We start from the raw sequence: 26,778 nt of genomic DNA, 5'->3' as shown, positions 1-26,778 counted from the left end.
TTTTTTTTTTTTGCTGTGAGTCTTGTATCCTATCTCTCTTCTCCCTACTCAAAAGCTTTAAACACATATATATGATTTCTGTTGATGGCTATTTAAGCAAACAGGGAAATTGAAGAACTTTATGGTTCTGGAAGATGAAAACAGTTATAAAAGACTTCAAGTTTAGATAAGTAATTTAACAAAAAGAGAAAATTAGAGCTAGAGGTGACAAATCAAATGTAAACCTTCTCAAAAATTTTCTTTTCAGGACATATATATTTCCCAACAAAAGTGAGATTTAGGATGAAGTCAAGACACTAAAATATAAAAAGAAATGTTGAGATTATCTGTGTTGCAGACTCAAATATTCAAAGGACATGAAATTAGTAAGATATCATAGAGGCAGTACAATGAAATAATAATGATACTAGAATTTAAATGCACACATTTAGAGTGAACAATTTCAGGACATGCAAAAAGAAAACAAACAATACACACACATGCACACACACACATGCCTTTTTCATTCTCTTAGTACAATACAGTATGACAAAAATATTAGCTTGATAATGGTCTGTTTCTTCTATGAAATTTAACTTGGCCATTATCCAGATTGCTCTTCTCAAGGACAACTGGTCTAGGTGCCTTTAATTTGAAAGAGCACCATTTAGATTCATGACCAAAACTATTCTTTCTGAAAGACCATTAAGTGTATTTTCAATATTTCTAATCAACATTAGCCAAGAGAGATCTGGACACTATTCATCACTTAGCAAATCAGACAGAACAGTTTGGATTGTCCTTTAAAAATTTGTTGTCCAGGTTATACAGCTAACAATATTACTATACTGAGAAATAATGCTTTTATTTGGTTCAGAATTGGTTGTATTTCAAATTTGCTTAAGTATCAAACTGAAGGGAGTTACATTAAAATACTGTCCTATTTGGGACGATTTGTTGCTTTTTCATTTTCCAGAAGTATAAAAGTTAATGTCATATTGAGCTTAACTAGTATCTAAGAAGGTTCTCTTCTAGAGGCATCCTTCAACAATTTCTCTGCTTATAGTTTGAATACTTAGTATTACTTACTAGGTTTTAGAAAACTTTTCCCACTTACAAATATCCTGTGCTTTCTTTTGAGGGTAATACTTTAAATGCTTTTCCCTCACCTCAATCAGATAAATGTGAAACCAAAAAAAACTGAATGATTAATTTCATCAGAAATTAAAGTAAGCTTCAACATTAAGTTGCACATATAAACTGAAAAATATCTCCAGTGAGTTCTAACAATAATCAAGCCCTGTACCCACAACCTGCCTTAGATGATTTGTTTTCCGAAGTAGCTCTGGAAATTTTATTTGTGTGTCTAAGCTTTTCTGGTTCTATTGTAAATTGTCTTTTCTCTTTTATTATTTATGTTGGAAATACTTTTGATTTAGTTCATAATCTTCCTGCAAAAGATACATTGTACATTTGTGCTTCTTCATACATTATACATAACAATAAGCAAAATTTACAGCAGTGTAAGCAAAAGAATAGTTAGCTTTACTGCAATATACAAAATTCAGCCAATTCAGCAAAAGCCTTGAAACTCTAGAAGAAACATTTTCACAAGCTGCATATGTGTTATAATAAGCCCTTCAAATATGTGCGCATACACATTTTTTTTTTTACTTCAGAGAAAATTGAATGGTTTAGTAAATTGAAAGTGGCAAGTGGAAACACAGCGCTCTCCGTTTTGCAGCAACGGTGTTTAGTGTGGCAGCTCCCAGTCTAAGATCTTCCACAGAATCTGTGAAAGCAAAATACTACTAATTTCAAATCTCCATGTAAGTACTGAACCTATTTTGGTGGAGAGTATAGCTGTCATACAAAGAAAGTATTGAACAACAGAAGAGTCTGACGGGGAGACCCTTACATTCCCCTCAGCTTGAGTAAACTTTAGATAGGTTTCTTCCTGACTACAGGCCTCTGACCTTCCTTTCCCTCTTTTTACTTCAGAAACTACAATTGTGAATTCTTTTTCTACTTTTTTGAGATGTAAATCTTCTTCCAGCGTCTTTCCAGTTTTACAAACCCAGGAATATTTTTCACAAGGATCTGGAAGCCATCCCTTTGAAATGTAATCCCCAGGAAAGACAGAGTTTCTATGTCTCAGTCTCTGAGAGTGGGTAGGAGCCAAATTTAGATTAGTACCAGTTAGCGAACAGAGATGGCCTAAGCATTTTGATCAACCTCCCTCTCCCCTAACATCCCCCAGAGTTTTTCTAGTGGCTCATCCAGCATTTAAAAACCCTCCTGTCTTTTGCATCAGTGGAGTTGAGTTCAATCTCTCTGTCTCATGGCAATACTCTTGACCTCTACTGTGATATTCTTGAACAAAGTCCTCATTGCCAGTTTAATTCCATCCAATGAATTTTTTAACAAGTCTTTGTCTAAAATCACTATGTGCAATAATCTCTGGGGAATCCATTCCTATAAAGCTTCAGGAATGGTCTAGTCAGACTATATTTGAGTGTGAGAATTTGGTGCTTTCCTAATTGCCTACACAATCACTAATGATTAGAAAAAGGCTTACTTTTTCCTCATTTAAATATTTTATTTTCAATGGCTATAGGCAGTCATTCCTTGGTTTTTATTTTCTGACCTTTACCTACAGCAAAAAAAGGTATCTCCAGGAGAAATTCAGATCTTGTATTGTGAAACATCATCCCATGTGTTAACAGTTTTCCTGGGCTTATTCTTCAGCAAATGTGCAACAAGGGCTAGACTTTTGTCAGTCCTCAGCACATAGGCTTCATTCAGATATTATGGGTCCTCTTTGCTCTTAAAGGTATAAGGATTCTTTTAAAAATATGTAATTTAGTTGAACAGAGTTTTAGATTTTACAATTTTGGCGGTTCACATAACCCAATGAGAATTCTATATAAAGTATAAAAAATTATTCTCTGCAAACTGCATCTTTACATAGGCAATTGAAATTCTGTTTACATTTCAAAGTGCTGAAGGAACTCTTCACCTGGGAGATATGTATTACCTAACCAACTCTGCTTCCAGCCACAAGTCCTCTCCAACCTGAATTAATGGAGTAGTAAGCTGTTCTCTGCCTCAACATTGGCTCTGTTCCCTCTGTTGTTACTGCTTCATATTCCCCAACTCCTTAAGTAATTGAAGATATTTTCATGTTAATTTAGTTCTACTACTTAAAAATCCTCCCATAAATTCAGAGATACTTTACCTACAATATTGTATTTCCTAAGTCAATGAGATTTTCAACTACAAGTGAGTTAAATTACACTTGAAATTTAACTTGCTCACTATTGTTGGTCATTTCTATTAGATTTCTTGCTGTAACTATTGCTCTAGAAAATCTTTAGCAGATTTTTATCTGTGCTTTAGCTGAGTTCATTTTTAAATGGTTTATAAATATTTTCTAGTATCTTTTCTATGATTAATTTCTCTTGTATCATTTTTGTTCATACTCACTATTACAGAATCTGCCTAGAGTTGCTTTATTCATGCATCTAGAATACTATTATCCCATCAATAATTGCTAGTTTGTCCTTGCCTTCTGTTTTTGGTAAATTACTATTGATATTCCCTAAGGTCCCCACCAAAGTTCCACAAATTGAATGGCCCACGACAAAGGTTATTTTCCCTTATCATTAAATCTGCTAGTGAGTTTGCTAGGTTCTTGCCTACCTATTAGATTTCAGCCTGGTTAATCTTGGGCCAAGTGATCACCTTCTAACTATGTTCCTTTTTTATGGATTTGAGACAGATTGCTAGAGAATTGACTGACAGAACTGATTATCAGCATTGTGACAATGATTTATCTTATCCTTGGATTTGGGAAGAGAACATATGGTCAGTGACTCCATTGGTTGCAGAAATGACATTTATCCTTGCTTCCTTGCTCTTGTTTTATGCTAATGCATAGCTTTGCAGTTTAAAAATATCTCTCATCATGTTTCCTGAGGATTATTTTTTAAACTTCATAGTCCAATTGATCTAAATGGGCAAATATATTCCTCTCCTTGCCTGGATCATACTAAAAAAAAATCAACTTAGGTTATTCCAAAGTAGAGAAATTGTCATTAAGCCATTTTCTTTTATATCCCAGAAACTCAATAAAAACTCTGAACAGTTATCAACATGCTATTTAAATGTAATGTAATATTTGTAGTCTTAAATAACCACAAATCATAATACATTTTCTACTACCTTATTTTTTTAATGAAACACGGCCAATTTTATTCAAATTTCCCCAAATTTATGCTCAATATGTTGTTTCTACAATGTATGCCACCCTTTATATAATGGTTTTATTATTTTGTCTTTATTTTATAGTTTGTTTTCATCTTATCTTTATACAGTTCTTCAGTAGAAGTCAGAGTCCTCAGTTGCCCAGTTAGAAGCCTCTGACCTACTTTTCTGATGAAGTTTCTTCTCATAGCCAAAATCTCTGGCTTTTAAATGAAAGGTTTTTGGTCTTTTTAATCACTTGCTGATAGCGTGAAGCTGCATTCTTACCTATAACCACATGACCTAATTTAGAATCAGTCTTGGCAGCCAGTCCTGCATTTCTCATCACATTGACAATCCACCTTTCATGTTCAGTTTGTCTGCCAACATGTGAGTGTAGATACACAGGTGAATGCAACAAAAAGTCTCAAATATGAAGAGTCAATGATTTTCAGCGAAATCCTTAAGCTACCTAGAAGTCATTCACAAGTACTGATTCACATTCCCTCAGTATGTGGAATGTTCTGAGCTCCATCTCAGTCAAAGTTAACATAAAAGCATTCAAGAAATTCTGTAACTGGGTCTTTATATGTGTAAGACTGTGTTCAATAACTTTAAACAGATCTTTTAGCAGCTGCTGGCATTTTTGAACATCTTTGTTCGCCATGATGGCTGTAGCCTAATAGTGAGGAATATGTGGGCATATCATCTAAATTGCATTAAGATATGATGGCTGGCAAAAGAAGAGATCAATAATGTTATCATGCCCCTTGATTAGTTGAAGAAAACAGAGGACAGTGGATGAACCTTGTTTGCTGCTGAAGATACCGAAGTGGAAAACTCAGAATTATTACCTATGGTCTCTTTTAACCATGTAAGGTCTTCCATAGCTGCATCCGTACTCTGAATTAAGATTTCAGAGGGCAGTTTTCCCCTGAGTGAACTCAAAACATTTCTGGCTGTTGCTGGAACCAACATTCTAAAGAAGTAAAGATATTCTGGTGCTCCAGAGTAATTCCCATATTCATATTGGATTTTACATAACTCTAGAGTATATCTAAATATTCCTACCTAAAACTATGCCTGCCCACCAGGTACTTAAACAGCATCTGCCCATCTCTGGTTGACTGCATCTGCCTTGTAGTTTCTGGATCTTCAAATGTCTTCACAATTGGTTCCATTTCTGCCTGAAGCTATTTCAGTCATGCAACAACTGTGGCTCTTTTTTCTCTCAAAGCATGCAGAATATCATCAGAATAAAGGTTTTTGTACATATTGGTAGCAAAGTGTATCATGTTGATTTCACTAAAAAGATACAAATTCCCTTGTAATATTTTTTTTTTTCATTATACATCTCTTATGGAGAGAAACTCAACAGAAAAATTAGATGTCAATCCAAAAATGTGTGTGATGTGAATAGTCAAGATGTACTCCACCATCTTGCCAAGGAAAACTGTTTCAACTATGTTATCGATGTAGACACAGGAAAGAATCACAAATTCAACAAATGTAAAATAACTTTTATTTACTTTACAGTGGAGGAGAGACTTTAAGGTGACCTCCATGATTTTTGTATCCTGGTATTCACACTCCTGTATAATCCTTCCCCTTCAGAGCAGGAAGACATGTGACTTGCTCTAAACAATGAAATATTGCAAAGGTGGTAAGATGCTTACGATTATATTTACATGATTTCAAAATATTGCTGTGATTGTGGTACTCATCCGACTAGCATCTTTCTGTCTGGCTCTTGCTCTCTCACTTGCTTCCCATCTCCTTCTCCCTGTCTCTTCCCATTACTTGTCTTGCAGTAGCAAGCTGCCATATGTGTTATAGCAATGAGAAAATAAATTCTTCAAACAACTTGAGAAAGCTTAGAGGGGGATTTTTCATCAGTGAAGCCTCTAAATAAGAAGGCAGTCTGTCTGATGCCTTGATGGCAGCCTTGTGAGCCCTGAAGGAGACAACCAGTGGTCTTGCCTGGACTCCTGAATTACAGAAACTGTGAAATAATAAATGGGTGTTTTAAACTACTACAATTATGGTAATTTATTACACAACCATAGAAAATTAATATACCTATAAATGCTACTTTTCTATTGTTGTTTTTCTATTTCAGTTACTACCATCATCATACATTCATTTATCTAGGCTTAAAATATGTCACCATATTTTTTTTTTTCTTTTCCACCATTACCAACAATACCCAGTCATTCAATAAACCCTGTCTGTTGCATCTTAGTTAGATTACTTCTGTGACCATCTAATCAAGTAATGGAATATTTCCATAACCCAGAAAATTTCCTTATGCATATTTCTATTCACTTATTCTCACCCCAGATTCTGGAAAAACAACGATATGGTTTCAACCATCATAGATTAGCTTTATTGCTAGAACCGAAAAAAAAAATGGAATTCTCTATTAAGTACTCTTTTGCATTTACCTTTTTTCACTCAGTATGTTTTTGAGATTCACCCATATTTGTATATGCAGGTCATTTTCTTTGCTCATTCACTCTTTGAAAGATTTTGTGTCATTTTAGATTAGTCATTTAGACTAATCTATCTTCCTTGAACATTAATGTATTTGTCTTTTTGTCAGCATATGTTTTCATTACTCTTGGCACTATATCTAGGAGTAAAATGGATGAATCATAGTCTGAGTGTATGGTTAATATTATAAAAAATGGTAAAGCATTTTCCAAAAATAATGTAATATTTTATACAACAGAAATAAAAGTTTTGGTTACAACCAATAATCATCATAAGTTGATATTATTTAATTTTAGCTATTCTGGTTGTGTAGCCTGTTTTATTACACACAGATTTTATTTATCTAGTCATATATAAATGTTCAGTAAATCTACGTTGCATATCTCTCCTTACTAGTAGTCAAATACATCTGTTCATAGTCTAACCACTCGTCTACACATAATCCAATATTCTATCTTATTTATGGTTTTAATTTATTTCCTTTCCATATAATTATTTATGTTTTCATCCTCCTATAAAATTTAAATGAATTATCAAACAGCAAGTTCATGTCTCCTGAGAATTCTTCCTTTGTTGAACAACTAAAAGTAAAAATAAATATTTCAGTCTGTCATAGTCTTAAAGCAGTGATTTTAGAAGTATCATTCCAAGATCAGCAACATAAGTATAATTTGGGACAATGTTAGAAATTGAAATTATCCAGGCCTTATACTACACCTACTAAATCAGAATTTCTGAGAGCGAGACCAATCAGTCTATGTTTTGACAATACCTCCAGATAATTCTGATGCCTGCTAAAGTTTGAGAGCCTTATTCCATTTTTATAAAATTACTACTTGATATTTTGTATGGCAGTTTATGAATCTGTTTTATTCAATAGACTATGAGCTCATTGAAGCTAGGGACTACATGTTATTCATTTTTGTACCTCTGGTAACACCAAGGATCCAGATTTGTACAGCATAGAAAAATCAATGCTTGCTGAATTAAATAATATTGAAAGGTGAAACAAATTAGTTTTTTCTTTATCAATTGAGTACTGAATAATGATGTTTATTTTAAAATACATGCCCTTTGCTTCAATTTTACTTTTAGTACCTCAAAATAGACAAAATCAAAAATATCAAAAGACATGTGTTGACTTGCAGTATTTAACTGAGCCATTTTTTTTTCATTTTATTTTTAACTGAGCCATTTTAAATACAGAGAAACTAGAAATATTCTTTCTCTCCTTCACTTATTAAGTCTGACTCTCCTGAAAGGGGACACATCTCTAGATGTTATTAAGAAATAATCTCCTTTCTTTCTGAAAAAGAATTTTATATGCTTTTCTTTTGGAGGCAATAGTTATTGCTTTCCTCCTTGGAATTAATTCTTATGGTTAATGAGTGTTTTGCAGTAGTTACAGTCATCCTCTCCATTGTTGTTGATTAGTTGGTTGGTTTGCATAAGGAATCTCAATTTAACTGATTATTTTACATAGGAGGAATTATTGTTATACCTGAACTGAACTGAATACTCAGGTGTACACTCTTTAATAATTCTTCTTTTTCCAATTGCTGTTTGAAGACCCTCTTTAAAGGAACATGATCTTACCAGAGTTTTAAATTATTATAGTCATAATTCTATTGACACCTTCCACTACCGGAAAATGTCATGCATAGAATAACTGAAAGGTCTTCTTTTCAAGCTTATCTGTAGACAAGTCATATCAAAACAGCTTTTAAATTACTTGTGTTTTTTTTTTTTTCCATCAACCCTATTTTAGTTCAGATCTTCTAGTGCAACATTAGTAAGCATGCAGTTCTTTTTGGATATAAGTTTGTATTCAAACTCATATAATGTAAATTTATTGACTCTATGGATTCTTCCAGATAAGGATTTTTTTTCCTAAACAAAAATTATATGAGTGTTTAGTAACAAACCATTTCTGAATACTGGTGTCATGTGAAAATCTAACTTACTCCTTTAAAAAAAATTTTTTTAATGTCTATTCATTTTTGAGAGACAGAGAGAGACAGAATGCAAGCAGAGAAAGGAAAGAAAGAGAGAGGGAGACTGAGAATTTGAAGCAGGCTCCAGGCTCTGATCTGTCAGCATAGAGCCCTACATGAGGCTTGAACCCATGAACCATGAGATCCTGACCTGAGCAGAAGTTGGACGCTTAACCTGAGCCACCCAGGCGCCCCATAATCTAACTTACTCCTAAGGAATTGTTTCTCTTCAGTGATATCATATGTGACTCATTTTTTTTCAAGTTCTTACTTTGGGCAGAGAAAAAAGAGAAATCTGAGTCTAAATGTATCTCACTGGAGGTTGAAATAAACCATGCATAGGTAATGACGTTATAATTGAGTGGCACTAAAATTTGACGTGCATCAGAGGCACAGGTCTACAGATCATCAGAGACTCACTGACTTGATACCAACCCTACAAACAAATTTTGCTACAAACAAAATTTTATTTATTTATTTTTACTTTTTTAAGTTTATTTATTTATTCTGAGAGAGACAGAGAGAGCATGATTGGGGAGAGCGAGAAGGGAGAGAAAGAGGGAGAGGGAGGGAAGGAGAGAGAGAGAGAGAGAGAGAGAGAGAGAGAGAGAGAGAGAATCCCAATCAGGCTCCGTGCAGAGTCCAAAGCAGGGCTTGAACTCATGAAACCGTGATATAATGACCTGAGCTGAAATCAAGAATTTAATGCTTAACTGACTGAACAACCCGGGGGCCCCCAAACCAAATTTTAATAATGAAATCAATATGTTCTTTATTTAACAAAAAATACTTCTACCCACTTCAGTCAATCAATCAGCAAAGTGTTTGCATTGCACTTGGCACTATTGCAATCAGAGTATTTATAATATACCAGACTTACTGTGATGGGCTGTTTTAAGGTTTGACATTGTCTACATTTCCTCTTCCTTTCTTTCTTTCTTTCTTTCTTTCTTTCTTTCTTTCTTTCTTTCTTTCTTTCTTTCTTTCTTTCTTTCTTTCTTTCTCTATCACCTATCAAGAGATATACACTCTGACTTAATCCTAATGTTAATAACCCACAGATTAAATAAATCTGAAATAAGTTTCTTTGTAACTAGTACCCATCAAATATGATAAACAGTGTTTTAATAATAGTTCACAAGTTAGTCATTCAATAGCTTGTAAATCAATCAGAATATTTGGATATTTTATTATTCTATTTTTAAAGTACTACTCCATAACCACCTGTTATGGGTGCTCTGGGTGGTTCTAGGGAAACATTATTTGTTGTCCTAGACTTCAAGTCAATACCTTGACTTGGAGGTCCCAACTAACAGAAACTAAGTGACAAAAGTGAATTATTTTCAATTGCTAAACAATTGAGTCAGAACCGAAAATGTTATGAGAATAGATATGTTAGATTTAGTTTCTGGTCCTCAATAAAACTTTAAATGTTTTAAATATTTTAATAAAATACGCATCTTATTTTGGAAAATTTTCTCTATAATAAATTTAATGTTAAACATGCAAGCTTCTGTGTTTTAGAAAGAACTTGGAAGTTCTGATTTTTTAAGAAGACTACTTTTTAAGTTTCTGCTTGTTTCAAGCCACCTCTTTGGCAATAAAGCATGTAATGAGGTGGGTGGGCTTTTTGAATGCCCCCAGTTAATACTGTTTAGTGTTGTGTTTAGAATACACACACACACACACACACACACACACACACACACACGGCAATAATTGTAGACACTTACAGTTTCCTATTTATATTGACTTAATCAAAGCTAGTAAGAGTGTCAATCGCTCTAAACTTGTGAGCTTCTCATAATTTAGTTATCAAATAAGTAAATTCATACAGACATAAATAAAAAAAATTACTTTCATTCATTTACACCCTTGGCTTTACCCAGGTTAATGTGCAATGGTCCCTCAAGGCTTGTGCTTTGGACATCTCCAATATCAGACCATTCAAATGTGGTGACCCATGATCTTTTTTATTGTACTTTAGTGAAAAAAGGTGCTGTTTAGCATTGCTTCCTCTTTTTACTATCCACAAAACCTTGGTTGGTTCGATTGTTTTTATTTTTTGTTGTTGAAGTTTATTTTTAACAGGGCCCCCTTGAAAACGTAATTATTTCAAAAAACTATCTAGTCCAGTTTTTATATTATGCTTTTTTTTCTGTCTAATATGCAATTATCAAAGATTCAAGGAAGTGTCAGTATCCTAGGAAAGATAGATGTCTGAATCTATGCTACAAAGTCGTTAAAATTAAAAAAAGGGACTACTTAAATCTAGCTAAAAACCTAGATAAATCAATATTTTCTACTAAAGAAAGTATTTTTAAGTAACTGAATTGTGCAAGTTTGTGCGTATGTCAGCATGTGTTAAGGTGGCCAATGTTGGGCTTGTTAAACAGTTACTGATGTTGTGATTTGAAGAAATCATTTTAATCCCATTCTAAAATATATTATCCTCTGCATCTAAAAGAATTTGCCTGTATTGTTTACATAATGGAGGTATGTTATTTGTGAATGTGAATATTTTTATAATATTTTGTTCAGTATATTATAAATATCCAGAGTTTTGAAACATATAAAATGGATAACATTTTAAGAAACTATTATGAAATATTTTAGAGTTTTCATGTTATTCTTCCATGTATAAGTTGTGCTCATTTTTAAACCCATATTTTTTGAGCAGCAAATTTGTGTCAAGCACTATGCTACTTGTCTCATGGACTTTAAATTTGGGTACTGGGGTTTTCTAAAAGAGATGCAGATAGTGACTTTATGAATGTACTTTCATTTATGATAATCATAACTATTTAAAAGAAAATAAAACTGTAGGGAGTGATAACAGTGGATAGAATGTGTGTTTATTCTAACTTTGATGCTGAGACATTGACAACAGGAAGTAGTTGAGGAGAGAATTTGGGATTATGCAAATTTAGTCAGGGGGCAGCTTGCTGTGTTCAAGAAATTGAATATGGACCATATTAGTAAGGAATACAGAGATAGGTAGTGGTACAAAATGAGGCTTAACAGAGCCGTTTTAAGCAATGGAAAACTAATTTTTTAGATTTTCTTCTAAGTGCAGTGAAACAACTTTGAGGGCTCAAGGAATGGGATTATTTTATTTGTATTTTAAAATAACTTGTGGGTCCATATTAATAAATTCAGCCTGATCAAACTTTATGTTTCTTCTGCCATTATATCATTCTTAATGTCCATTCTTATATATGTTCCACAGCTACATGTTATTATAATTTAGAAAAGCCATGCAGTTATTTTGAATTATGTGCACCTCTTCAAAAGTCAATCTTTGTAGTTTACTTTCTAGGACCTTCTTAGACTTGAGTCTATTAATATTTAGATCTAGAAGCAAAGAAGAGTGGTGAGGGTAGGTCCTGAAGGAAATCTGCATGTCTTGCTAGGCACCTACCTTAGGAGAGGCCATTACAAGTTCTTCAGGTAGAAGAGGGTTAACGGATTCATACTGGGCTGGAGGAGCAGCTTCTACCAGCAAAGGAGACTCGGCAGAATTTAGAAGTTCAGTGTCCCCAGGTTCATCAGGATCTGCCAATGTCCTTATTCCAGCTTTCAGAATCTCATTCTTTCCTAATCAATGCCCTTGATCTAACAGATGATACCCTGCATGGTTGGGGTTTCAAATTAGGTTGTAATTCAGTCACTTGTATGATGAGACTTTGGATTTGGTTTTCAGAAACCTCAGCTCTGGGGCTCCAGGGGATAAAGGCTTCCTTCAGATATAAAAATTTTTAGGTCATATTTGCTGAGCTTGAACTGAGAATTTAAAACCCTGAGTTCATTTTTTTCTTTTCCAATGTATTCCAGCCCAATTATCAGCCAACCTCATTATACTAGTTAGTTTGATAAAATTGTTCTAAAGTATCAAATACATGGTCAACCAGAACCTTACTTTTGTAAGTATTCACTTAAGACTATTCAGTTATGACACAAAAGAAAACACACACACACACACACACACACACACACACACACCCTCTTTTAAATGCATGCTGCTGAGTCAATTGAATATCAATATTGGGAACAAAAAAGAAAAGAAAGAAGGAAAATTGAAATGGAAGGTTGATCACTACCGTAAATCATATGCATAGTAACACTATCAACCTGGATGTGAAAGCAAAAACAATAAAGGTATTAGATGATAGCATAGCTGAATATCTCTGTGAGTTTGAGGGATGTAAAGATTTCTTAAATATGACACAAAAGTCGCTACCCATAAGAGGAAAGATCGTTAAATCAGATTATAATAAATTTAAGAATTTCTGTTCTTTTAAAGATGTTAAAATAGGGGCGCTTGAGTGGCTCAGTCGGTTGAGCGTCCGACTTCGGTTCAGGTCATGATCTCGCGGTCCGTGAGTTCGAGCCCTGCGTCGGGCTCTGTGCTGACAGCTCAGAGCCTGGAGCCTGTTTCGGATTCTGTGTCTCCCTCTCTCTCTGACCCTCCCCCGTTCATGCTCTGTCTCCCTCTGTCTCAAAAATAAATAAATGTTAAATTTTTTTTTTAAAAAAGATAAAGATGTTAAAATAGTGGAAAGAGGAACCACAGAATGGGAGAATCTATTTTTTAGTAAACTAGAATCCAGGATATATGGAGGAGTATAAAACAATAAGAAAAAGAGGGACAAAATAAGTATCTAAATGACTAACAAATCTGTGAAATGGTTTCTAACCTCATTAGTCACAGGGGCATTGCAAATTAAAACCACAATGTGAGAGTTCTGCACACTAACCAGAATGGCTAAAATTGAGGGAAACATTTAAAAGCTAAAACAAAAGAAAACTGACAATACCAAGTGTTGTCAAGAATGTGAAGCAAATGGAATTTTCATCTACTTCTCCCAAGAATGTAATTAGTATAATCTTCATAGTCTTTCACATATTATACTAAACATATACGTACTTATTTTATGAGTGAGCAATTTCGCTCTGATAATACATCTGACAAAAAAATCAATCACTGTGTTCTAAAAGACATGCACAAGAATGTTCTTGAGCTATCTTTCAGAATACTCCCCCCCAAATAACTCACATGTCCATTTGTAGAATGCATAAATAAATTGGGATATATTTGTGTAAAGAAATTTTGGAATGAAATGAAAATCTGTTTTACCTATGCATAACAACATGGATATGCCCTACAATCATATCGTTAACCCAAGAAGCCCCTTGTAAAAAAAGAATAATTGTATAATTCCTTTTGTATATGATTCAAACAGGCATTAGAAGTCATGATAGTGATTACTTTGGGAGAAGAGGGAGATAGTAGTAATCAGGAACGTCATGAAAGGAGGTGTTTGAGATACTGTCATAGTCTTAGCCTAGGTAATATTTACATAGGTGGGTCTATTTTTTTCATTAAAAAAATATATATACACTTCTCATTTTTTTCTGAATGTATGTTGTACTTCAATATAAAAAAATAAATGAAAATACTCATGTTAACTATGGAAAAGAAATAGGTCTTTAACCTTTTATTTTTTTATTTGTTTTAAATGTTTTTAATGTTTATTTAATTTTGAGAGAGAGAGAGAGAGAGAGAGAGAGAGCGGGGGAGGGGCAGAGAGAGAGGCAGACACAGAATCTGAAGCAGCTGCAGGCTCTGAGCTGTCTGCACAGGGCCTGACTGGGCTCAAACCCATTAACCGTGAGATCATCACCTGAGCCGAACTCATGACCTGAGCCCTGAGCCGAAGTCGGTCCTTTAACCCACTGAGCCACCCAGGTGCCCCAACTTTTAACACTTTAAAAGATAATTTAATGAAGACAGTCAAGATTTAAATGTGCATGTATTTATCCAAAAGCAAAAAAAAAAAAAAAAAAAAAAATCTTGAAAAAGCTTCATTAAAATGGTATTTTAAAAAAAGAATATGCAGTGATGATATTTTGCCTATCTCTACTGCTACATCACACCATGGACTTTCAGTGCCTTCTTTACCACTGAAACTCAGGTGATAAACATCTTTAAATCTAATCAGAGTTGAGAACCAATTCCAAAAACCTTGGACTCAATTCAGAAAACTCATCCTTAAGACTGTGTTCTCCAGAACTACCTTCAGTTTCAAAATACCTGTCATGCAGTGTTCTCCAAGGAGAGAATCAGAACTGGTAGGATGTGTGTCCATACATCTAATATAGATGGACTTAATTATATATATATCTTTCATGTTGTATGCATTTAATGTATATTTTAATATATATTATGTATATTTTTAAGAAATATCTTAACAGATGACCCGCACAAGCGGGTGGACAAGCCAGAAGGTAGGGACCGCGCAGCTGAAACTGCGCTCAGTCAGCTGGAGCCACCACGAAACCTACGCAAGCCACGCAAGCTACGCCACCTATGGAGGTCGTTGGTAGGTGGGCCCTGCGCTGGCGCATGTGCGTCGTGAACAGCCTGAACCACGCCTGCAGCCGCAGTGGGGATGTCAAGGACGCCTGGCCTGCTAGTCACCATGGTCGTTCCCAGAGCCACTCTGGACCCGCTCGCCTGTGCCTGTGCCAGATTCTGAGAGTGAGAAGAGCCAGGAGCCCAGGTGGGTTGACATGACCCAGGCGGCAGGCTGGACGGGTGTAACATTCAGAAGGGGAGGGTGGGAAGTGACCCAGCCTTGGGAGTCACCGTGCTTTGTGGCCAGTTCACCCCGTTCTGTAACCGCTTTCTAAGCATTTTTTTTTTTTAATTCATAATTGGAAACACAAATGTAAACAAGAATAAAAAATATTTGGGGGGAGGAAAGAATATATATACATACAGACACAAATATATGTGTTTGTATGTTTATATATGAATGCCTGCTTATAATTTCCTTTTTGATAAAATATATAATATTGAGCCTTTTTGTTATAGACAGTGTGCACCAGGCACGGAGAAAAAGGCAAGGACTCTGTCGTTTAAATGTCTGTTTAAGAGTTGAAAAAAAAACAAAAACCCGTTAATATTACAATGTATGTTAACTAGCTGGAATTTAAATAAAAACTTTAAAACAAACAAAAAAAAAATGAGTTGAAAAACAGTCACCAAGCAGATGATTACATAAAGTATATCAGTTTATGTGATAGAGGGACAGTGTGCTGTACAAGCTCAGAGGAGAGTCGTATAAATCAGACCAAAAATGTCAGGATAGTGAGACATAATAAACTGATCTCTGCTTTTCCTAGACTACTACAACCTACTTTTACCTGAGGGCATCCTTACTCTGGCTGTTCTATCATCTTGGAAACTGCTCCCCCTAAATAATTGTATAGTTCACTCCCTTAGTTCAAGCAGGTTTCTGTTTGGATATATATCTCATCAGAGTGGTTTCCCTGGCCACTCTATCTCCCCGTGATGTTTTATTCACCTTACCCTAATTTATTTTCCTCCATAACACCTGATGTCACTTACTTCTTCCTAAGCTTTTGTTTGAGAACCAGTAGAGCATAAATTCCATCTTTATTATTCAGTGATGTATTTATTCTTAGTATCTGCAATAAATCTTGACACCGAGTTGACACTTGAAACAGTTTTGTTGAAGATGAATATATATAATGAATATATATAAATAATAAATATATATATAATAAATATATGTAATTTAGAATTTGAAATATGAAAATAAATTAGCCTGAGATGGAGAAATGGAGAAGTGTGGAGAAATGAATTTTAGGCAGCCAAAAATCTTGAGACAAAAATCCAGACTGGCAATGATAGCTTAAACTCAGCGAGATGTGGAAAGGTGGGAATTATGCATGGAGCAGTGTTTAGAAAATAGAATTACATACCTTTATTATTTTTTTAGTGTTTATTTTTGAGAGAGAGAGAGAGAGAGAGAGAGAGAATGAGTGGGGGGAGGGGCAGAGAGAGAGAGGGTGACACAGAATCTGAAGCAGGTTCCACGCTCTGCGCTGTCAGCACAGAGCCCCATGTGGGGCTCAAACCCACGAGCTGTGAGATCATGACCTAAGCCAAAGTCAGACGCTTAAATAACTGAACCACCCAGACACCCCTAGAATTACATAGCTTTAAATTAGTTGGAGATGGAGGTAAAGAAGAGAATCATACCAATAATACAATTTAAGTTTCTTGCTTGGAAAACTTGATGTTATGCACAGGAGAAGAAACAGGGCCCATGGTGTGAATTGTAATGATTGGAGTATTGGACATTTTGAATTTGAGGTGCTTATGGAATATCTAATTGGACACGTCTGGTTTTTAGGAATTTGCTATATGGATCTGAATATTGGGCAAGATCTAGGGACTGGAGATAGACATCTGAAAGCCTGTAAGTGATAACTGATGGCATAGAAATAAATCAGAGAGAATGTGTAGAATAAAGTGGACCTGGAGGCTCTAGAGATGAGAACAGAAAATAGGCTCTGTAGCATGAGTGAAGATTGAACTTACACAGAGTGAGGAATGCCACCTTGTTCATAGGAATGGAAGATATTTTTATCTGATGGCTTCTGCTGTTTATATCAGTGTTATTCTATATAGTTATGACACATGCACTAGTCCCACTCATCAAACTTTGCCTTTTGTCAAAATATATTCATATACAACCCAGAGCTGCTTAATATAGATTCTTTATTATTGAAAGTTGTATGATTGAGTACAATCATACTTACGTTATTTGTATGTAGATGTGGCTTCTCCCAGAATCAGGTCCAGAGCAAAGAAACTGAGTGGAAGTAGTTATTTGGGAGGTGCAGGGAACATCAGTGTGGGAGTGGAGAACTTAATAAGGAGAGGATATACTCTCCATCTTGTTACTAGCTTTAGTGTCTGGAACTTCATTTCAAGAGGGAAATTCTGGAAAATGATGTAAAAACACATGCCTCAAAATTTTCTTAAGGGAGCTGGTGTATGTACATAAAAACTCCTATCAGACATAAATTGAGAGATGCTCTTGAAGGTATGATTTTTTTCAACACTACTACCTATGTGCAGTGCATGTGGGCAGAGGACTTAAGGCTTTGGAGAATGCTTCTAGGCAAAGAGCTGTTGATGTTGCCAAGCACAACTAAGGCACAGGACTTGAGGTATCTGGGTGGGTCACTGAAGGGTTTCACACTGTTCTAGTATTTTTTTTTATTCATAGGTAAAACCATTCTATTAATCTGTCACAAATATTTTTGCATATAATTGACTCCATTCTTTTAAAATTTGATTTTAGATCCAGTTTTATTAAGGGCTTATTTAATGTTTTCTTAATGTTTTCAAGCATCCAAAAGTGACTACATATTACATAACCAAAATGATCTTCATAATGTATATTGCCCTTAAAATATAGTTCAAATAATAGTAAAATAATTTGAATACCAAATCTGAGATGGATTATTCTATAGCATAATCATTTTATAGCAGCAACTATACTGAATGACTTCTTTGAGTTATTTCATATATGACTTCCTTTATACTTGAAATTATTTTGATTATTTTTAAATAACTAAAATGAGGGGTGCCTGGGTGGCTCAGTTGGTTAAGTGTCTGATTTCAGTTCAGGTCGCGATCTCACAGTTAGTGAGTTTGAACCCCATGTTGGGCTCTGCGCTGACAGCTCAGAGCCTGGAACCTGTTTCAGATTCTGTGCCCATCCCCCTCCGGCCCACCCCTGCTTGTGCTCTGTCTCTCTCTGTGTTTCAAAAATGAATAAACATTAAAAAAATTTTTAAGTAACCAAAATGAAATAGAACATAGTATAAATTTACTGTCTCCCAAGAGCTGCTTTATTGAGAGTGTGCTCCATTAGCCTATTTTTCTGTCCGTTTCATATTTTCTACGAATTTGACTAATCACCAGTATAGTTATCGAGTACATTTTTAATGGATTACATAAAAGAGATTTCATATAGTGTCTTTATATTTTTAAAGTTTGAACTGTGCTACTGAATTATTGGTTTCTTTTTTAGCATAAATTTTTATTATTTTTCATCATATTTAGTTTGTATTTCTCATGAAAGCCCTCTTGCCACATGGTATTTATTTATTATATCTTATTTGATATGAGAGAGAGGGAGAGACACAGAATCTGAAGCAGACTCCAGGCAGGCTCTGAGCTGTCAGCACAGAGCTCAGTATGGGGTTTGAACTCACAAATCATGAGGTCATGACCTGAGCCGAAGTTGGACACTTAACTGACTGAGCCACACAGGCGCCCTGCATATAAGATTTTTTAAAAATGCTTATTTACATGACAGGAATTTTAAACTCATTTAGGTACCAAATATGTAATGATAATCTTTAAATTGTTCTTGAAATCTTTACAGCTACATGACTTTAGAATAATATTTTAATTGATAAAATTTTCTGTATACTGTCAAAAATTTGCTAAGATATCATTACTTAAAAAAAGTTCTGTTGTGGTATAGTTGATATACCAAAAACTATACATATTTAATGTATCTAGCTTAATGAGCTTGTTACATGCATACATCCTTGAGACAATCGTTATAATAAAGGTAATAAATATATCCATTGCCTCTCAATGTTTTCTTATGCCCTTTGCGTATGTGTGTGTACTACAAACACTTACTGTGAGATCTATCCTCTTAACAGAATTTTTCAGTGCACGATGCCATATTGTTAGCTATATATAGGCACTGAGTTTTACATAGATTTTCAGAACTTATCCATTTGTATAACTAAAACTTTATATCCATTGAGCAGCAACTCCATTGCCCTCTGCCCCCACCCCCTGGAAGCCACTATTCTACTCTCTATGAGTTTGACTACTTTAGATAACTCATTTAAGTGGAATTATGTAGCATTTTCTCCTCTTTTTGTGACTAGCTTACTTCACTTAGCATAATGTCCTCTAGATTCATCTATGTTGCCAAAAATGGCAGGATTTCCTTCTTTTTTCAAGGCTGAATACTATTCCATTGTTTATACCACATTTTCTTTATCCATGCATTTATCAGTGGATGCTAAGATTGTTTCCTAATTTTGATATTGTGAATAATACTGCAGTTAACATGACAGTGCAGATATCTTCAAAATCCTGATTTTATTTCATTTAGATACATACTCAGAAGTGGGAGTGCTGGATCATTTGGTAGTTCTATTTTTAATTTTTGGAGGAACCCCCATACTGTTTTTCATAGCAGCTGCACCAATTTACATTCCTGACAACAGTGAATAAGAGTTCTAGTTTCTCCACATCCTAGTCAACATTGTTTATCTTTTGTCTTTTGGATAATAGCGCAACTGACAGATGTGAGGTGATATCTCATTGTGGTTCTGATTTACATTTCCCTGATGACTGATGCTGAGCATCTTTTCGTACTCCTGTCAGCTATTTGGCCACTTGTTTGCCTTTGGTGAAATATCTGTTCAGGTCTTTGCCCATTTTTCTATTTGGTTGTTATTTTGTTATTTGTTTTTGGTATCGAGTTGTCTAAGTTGCTTATATATTTTAGATATTAATACCCTGTCAGATGTATGGTTTGCAGATACTGTCTTCCATTCCATAGGATGCCTTTTTATTTTGTTGTCTCCTTTGTGGTACAGAGCTTTTTATTTTGCTGTAGTTTTACTTGTCTGTTTTTGCTTTCATTGCCTATGCTTTTTTCAGGAACTGGGGAGTGTCTGTGTTGTGAATGGAGGTCTTGGTCTTTGGATTCCCCACGAGAAGATTCAGGTGGGGTATCCGTGCTCAGAATAAAGACAGCCAGAAGGAAAGTAGTAAGCACGAAACACTTTATTAAAGCAAAAGTACAATCTCAAGGTGGGAGAGCAGGCAGGTTCCCCACGGTGGAACCAGACCCAAGGTTGTCTTGGGATTGGATATTATTGGTTCTCTCTGGGCTGGTAGGAGCTATGCTGGGCTTCTAGTGTGTAGCTTTTTTTTGTTTGTTTTTTCTTCCATCACTGTCCTTGCCTCCACCTTCTATCTCATTCCCATTCAAGGACTTGAGACTCTGCCTGCGGTGTTCCTTCCACTCTTCACATCCAGCTTCTACCTAACACTTTGGTGTCAGATCTAAGAAATGATTGCCAAGACTAATGTCAAGATTTTCTCTTATGTTTCCTTTTAAGAGTTTTATAGTTTCAGATCTTACATGGTAGTCTTTATATTGATTGATTTCTGTTTATGGTGTAAATAAGGGTCTGATTTCATTTTTGTGTGTGTGAATGTCCAGTTTTCCCAAGAATATTGGTTGAAGAAACTGTGTTTTTAACCACTGTGTATTTTTGGCAGCCTTGTCAAAGATCAGGTGACTGCATACGTATTGGTTATTGCTGGACTCTCTATTCTGTTCCATTGATGTACATATTTATCTATGCCAGTACCACACTTTTTAAAATTATGGTAGTTTTGTAATATATTTTGAAATCAGGGAGTATGATGCCTCCAGCTTTGTTTTTGTCAAGATTTCATTGGCTACTTGGGGTCTTTTGTGATTCCATATCAATTTTAGGACTGTCTTTGAAAAATGCCATTGAGATTTTGATAGACATCTGATAGCATTGACTCTATAGATTGCCTTGGGTAATATGGACATTATAATAATATTAAGTCTGCCAATCCAAAAATACAGGATGTCTTTCCATTTATTATGTCTCTTTAAGTTTTTTGTTTTTGTTTGTTTGTTTGTTTATTGGTGCTTTGTACTTCCAAGTTTAGAGGTTTTTTTCAACTCCTTGGTTACTCCTTGGTTAAGGTTACCCAAGTATCTTATTCTTTTTTATTTTTCCTGACAACCAGTGCTTTATTAGTGAGGAGCCTTGGTTTGAGGAGTGGGGAGCTAGGATGGACAAGAAGCGCCCATCTTAAGGAATTTTCCTGGACATCAGGCATTCCTCCATGCATATTTCAAGTAAACACATTCATGGATGAAATCCTCAGAGGGGAGAGCGCTGTGACTGAAAGCAGCAGGGATGGAGGGGCTCCCTAGGCACAGCTGAGTCTGTGGGACAGCAGAACTTCTCCAAGTTCTAGGTGACATCATTACATCACACTGGAAACCAGGTGATGAACTTGTGGCTGGTCATGAGCAGTGGCATCATTACTGGGGGCCAGAAGAGCCTCCTGTAGGAAGTTGAAGAGGGGGTGCCCTTGTGCACCACTCCCCTCGCACTTCTCAGAAAGCATGAATTTGGGCTCGAACCTGTTCTGAGGTCTGAGGAACTTGAAGGAATTCAGGATCTCTTCCTTCCTGGCATTTCCTGATGCCAGCACCGCTTGCATGGGAAGCAAATATTGACCAGGCCCCTGGCAGAGGTGCTGCTGATGCTTGTTCTGGGCATAGTCCTGGATAGTTGTACCTCGGAGCGACACCGCATTTTTGGTCAGCAGCATGTTGGCCCCCAGGAACCCAGGCTCACAGGCTCCTCCCTGGCCAGCAGGCCCTTGGGAAAGGCATTCCTGGAGTGCTGTGGGCTGCAACTGCCGGTTGGTGGCAGGGAGTGCAGCTGCGCACGTGGCCCGGCTGTGGGACCAGAGTGCACAGCTCTTTTGGTGCTCTTTTAAATGGGATCCTGAACTGACCAATAGTGAGTAAGGAGATTGGATTTGTAATTAAATACCTGCAACAAAGGAAATCCCAACACCAAAAGGCTTCACTGGTGATTTCTACCAATCTTTAAAGAAATAATAACAATACTGGTCAAACTATTCCAAAAATCTGAAGAGGAAGGGCTACTCTCAAACTGATTTTATGATGCCAGCATTACCTTGAAACCAAAGCTTGAAAAAGACACTACAAGAAAAGAAAACTATAGGCCAGTGCCCAAAATGAACAGACATGTAAAAATCCTTAATAAAATATTGACAAACCATATTCCGCAGTACATTAGAAAGATCATATACCATGACCAAGTGGATTTATTCCTGGGAGGCAGGGATGGTTCAATATGTGCAAATAAATTAATATGATACACCACATTAACAGAAATAATAAAATCATATCATTTCAGTAGATGCTGAAAAACACATTTGAGAAAATTCAGCATCCTTTCATGGTAAAAAAAAAAAAAAACAAAACTGTTAACAAATTACGTGAAGGAATTTACCTCCACATATGACAATCTCCTAGCTAACAGCATATTCAGCCGTGAAAAACTGAAGTCTTTTCCTTTGAGATCCAGAGTTACATGGATGCGCACTTTTACCACTTCTATTCAACATAGTAATGGAGGTACTAGCTAGAACAGTAAGCAAGAAAAAGAAATAAATGCACCGAAATTGGAAAGAAAGAAATAAATTTATCTCTGTTTGCATAGGGCATGATTTTATACGTAGAAAACCCAAAAGACTCTACAGAACAGCTGTTAGTACTAATAACTGAATCCACTAAAGTTTCAGGATACTAAAATCAACTAAAATCAACATGCCAAAATCTATTGTGTTTCCATAACAATAGGGTAACTGAAAAGGAAATTAAGAGATCATTTCAAAATATCACATTAATACTGAGAAATCAATTGCCTATTAAACTGAATTGTTATAAATGTACTTAAGAATACATTGTTAATATTTGCTAATCAGTGTTGTGCTAGGCAATTTTTGCTATGATTGCCTGATACTGTAGCAGAACGGTACTGCTTTCAGGCCACAAAATAATGAACAAGAAATAAATCGTACAACTGAGTGAATCGCCCTAATCATCGTATATAATTAGACATACTTCTTATAGTTAAGTGTTATTTTTTTCCAGTTCAGTCTGTGTCCTTAGCCTGTGGTTCCCTGGTAGGTTTCTTATACATGGTGTCAGTCATCCGGCAGTGCTTTGTGATTTATATGTCATTGGATTTAATTCATCGATATTAGCTATATAAGTTTGAAATAAAACTGTAATAGAATAAAGAAATAAAACTGTAAATAATGTTGAAATAAAACTATAATAGACTAAGGAAAGAGCCTTTAGAAACTTATATTTACAACTCTGTATTCTAATAACTCAAAAAATTTAAATATCAAATTATATTCAAAATATTCAACTGGAGAAGAGATAAGAAACGAGTGGTTTAATAGTCACCAGAAATATAACTTTTTGTTATTAATTGTAGAGTGGTATTTCCTATTCTGGATATAAATTGAATCAATATAAATTGTAGCATTTTTCATAAATATGTTAATAAACAGATATTTGCTGAACATGAATCAGTAAAATGAGGTCTGAGTAAAGGGATATGGAATTTCCATATATTTGGGATAACTTAAATTAAGAAATATGAAGTTAAATAAATAAAAGTTAAAGTTAAATATTGCTGAGATATCCTTCAGATGTTACTTTAGCTTTGTACCAGTTAATTTTAAAATTGTAACATTAAATATGTTTCTCAAGTCTGCTATGAGTCTCCTACTCTTTCTCCTTCCCACTCCTTGGGGCTGTGGCAGACAGCGTAGGACATCACTCCCAATGATAATTCCTCTTAGTATTCATGCCATTGCATAAGCTCCTCCTATTATATGTGAGCTGGGCCTAGTGACTTGGTTCTAATGAATAGAATATAGAAATTAATGGGTTATCTCTTCTAGTAGGAATTTAGAGGTAACAGTGACTCCTATCTTGCTTGCACACTTTCTTTCTCTCTTGCTGGTATTCTCTCTTGCCATCTCATTTGACCACTGTGATGAAGCAAACTGCCATGTTGTGATATATGGTATATAGAGGAAAATGTGTCAGGAAACTGAGAGACACTTACAGTCAACATCTCATGAAGAACTGAGGATTTGGTTCAACAGCGTATGAGTAGCTGGATCCTGCCAACACCCACGTGAATGAGTTAGGAAGTCAGTCCTTCCCAGTGGAGACTTGAGAAAAATGTATGCTTGTGAGACATCCAGAACCATATGCATCAGCTAAGCCATCTCACATTCCTAATCCACAAAAATTGTGAAATAATAAATGTTTAAGCCACTAAACTTTGAGGTAATTTGTTATACAGTAATCAATACCTCATATACAGGTTGTGGGCTAACTTATTCATCCCCGTGGATTCATTTCTCATCAATTTACTGATAAACTAAAATTCAAATTACACACCTATGATGCCTACTGAAATTTATATCCATATTTCAAAATTCTCATTTTATATCCACATATGACACTTCTTAGGAACTATAATAACCAATATAAAAAATAAACTCATTATGTCCCCCACCCCCGCAAATTCATTCTGTCTCTTAAACCTTAATTCATGAGATGACACTTTTTCAAACCAGTTTCCCATGATACTGTTTCAGATTAAGTCATTCTTAGCATCTCCCACTCTCGTGAATCTACCATCTGATTTTTAAAAGTTAAATTTATTTTATTCTACTTTTAAACATGTCTGGAATATGTTTTATAACTAGTGTTTATACCTCAGTTTAAAATGCTGTCAATTTTCAAATAAATTGCTATACCAGCTACATGAAGAATATCCATTTTTGACATAGCAGTGGAAGTGTTTTAAAAATAAACATCTGCTTACATTTTTTTTTTTTTTTTTACTCTCTAATTGCTCTCAGGTGAAAGTCAGACTTTTAACATGGATTTAAAGGATTTGATAGAAATGCCTTGTTTAACTCTCACATATCACATTTTTATTTGTCTTAGACTTAAGATCATGAAAGCAGTCACATTTTTCTGTATTATGTATTTCTTCATCCTCAGGCCCAGTTCAGTTTCTTTTCAATTAAATTCATGATAGAATGAGCAAGTGAATGATTGACCATAGTCTTTCAGATTTCAAATTATTGTCTTTTTAATATTAGGATTATGTTAACAGACTCTAATCTGTTAAACATATGGATTTGTAAAGACAGAAATGTGTGGATTTTAGGCCCAACTTTACCATTAATTTCTTGTCTTTGACTTTTAGCAAGATATTCCACAGAAAATTACACTAGTTCACTGGGGCGCTTGGGTGGCTCAGTCGGTTGGGCGGCCGACTTCGGCTCAGGTCACGATCTCACACTCCATGAGTTCGAGCCCCGCGTCGGGCTCTGTGCTGACCGCTCGGAGCCTGGAGCCTGTTTCGGATTCCGTGTCTCCCTCTCTCTGACCCTCCCCCGTTCATGCTCTGTCTCTCTCTGTCTCAAAAATAAATAAACGTTAAAAAAAAAAATAAAAAATAAATAAAAAAAAAATTACACTAGTTCACTAAAATTATAGTATAATTGAACCTGACGAGCAAGAAGAGTCAGCATTCAGAGCATTAGTAAAACACAGGAATACAAGAGGGTAGAAAGCACATAAATGAAAATAACAAAAGGAAGTCAGAAACATAGTTTAACATATGTTCACATTGAGGCTGTAGCAGTATCTGACCATCTGTTTCAGGCTACTGGCCACAGAGTCAGGCTGGATTTTCTAATAGGTAACAGTCTCTCCAAGTAACCGTTGTATCAGAGATAAACATTTGTTTTTACCAGTTGAATGCCATGTGTCCACCACTGATAAGAGTAGATCCTGTGACACCAATATTCATTAGTGATTGCAAATGCTTTGCCTTGATAGAAGAAAAAAAAAAATCAGCAACTCATTCACTGGATTAGCTTTCTTCTACTTTTATGCCAAATTCAGGAGTGGAATGGAGTTTTGTCACAGTCTCCTGTTACTTTTATGACACATTGCACAGTCAAAGAGTGCCATGGAGATGGGTCTTTAGGTTTTGCTTCAGTATTTTCCTGTATGAATCCAACTGGAAGAAACTTTGAAGGCTTTTGTAATTTAAATAGGAGCAAATTATTTCTACCCCCAGTGTATCTTCCATTTTAGTGGAAATAATGGTAAATGGTATATAAGTGTAGAATAACTTGTTCCCTGTAGTCTGCTTAGATTTTCACTTTGAAAACTTGCACCTGTAAGTATTATAACTATACTGTAATGTATACTTGTAATACTATACCTGTAAGTATTACCAAGGTACTTTGGCAAATATAGAAGATCATTTGAAAGTCATTACTATAGATTAAGATAATTTATTTGAAAAAGTCTTACATTCAAAATATAAAAAGGAATGCATCAATTGTGTAATATCAACTTCTCAGTTTAAATTTGGCAAGGTTTTCTTTAATTGTATGAGTTAATTTCATTAATCTTCCACCATTGCTAATTAAATTTCTTTA

The 26,778-nt window shown here is 35.2% G+C and overlaps 1 pseudogene; it reads right to left on the bottom strand.

Annotated features, from left to right (window-relative positions):
* Positions 1 to 4,359: 4,359 nt before the first annotated feature.
* On the bottom strand, positions 4,360 to 5,663 carry LOC112860770 (eukaryotic translation initiation factor 3 subunit E pseudogene; annotated as a pseudogene).
* Positions 5,664 to 26,778: the final 21,115 nt, after the last annotated feature.

The sequence above is a fragment of the Puma concolor genome, chromosome A1 (genome assembly GCF_028749965.1).
Source record: "Puma concolor isolate L17-30 chromosome A1, mPumCon1.1.hap2, whole genome shotgun sequence".
In the NCBI taxonomy this organism is placed as follows: Eukaryota; Metazoa; Chordata; class Mammalia; order Carnivora; family Felidae; genus Puma; species Puma concolor.
This window is presented reverse-complemented; position numbering and strand designations above follow the sequence as displayed.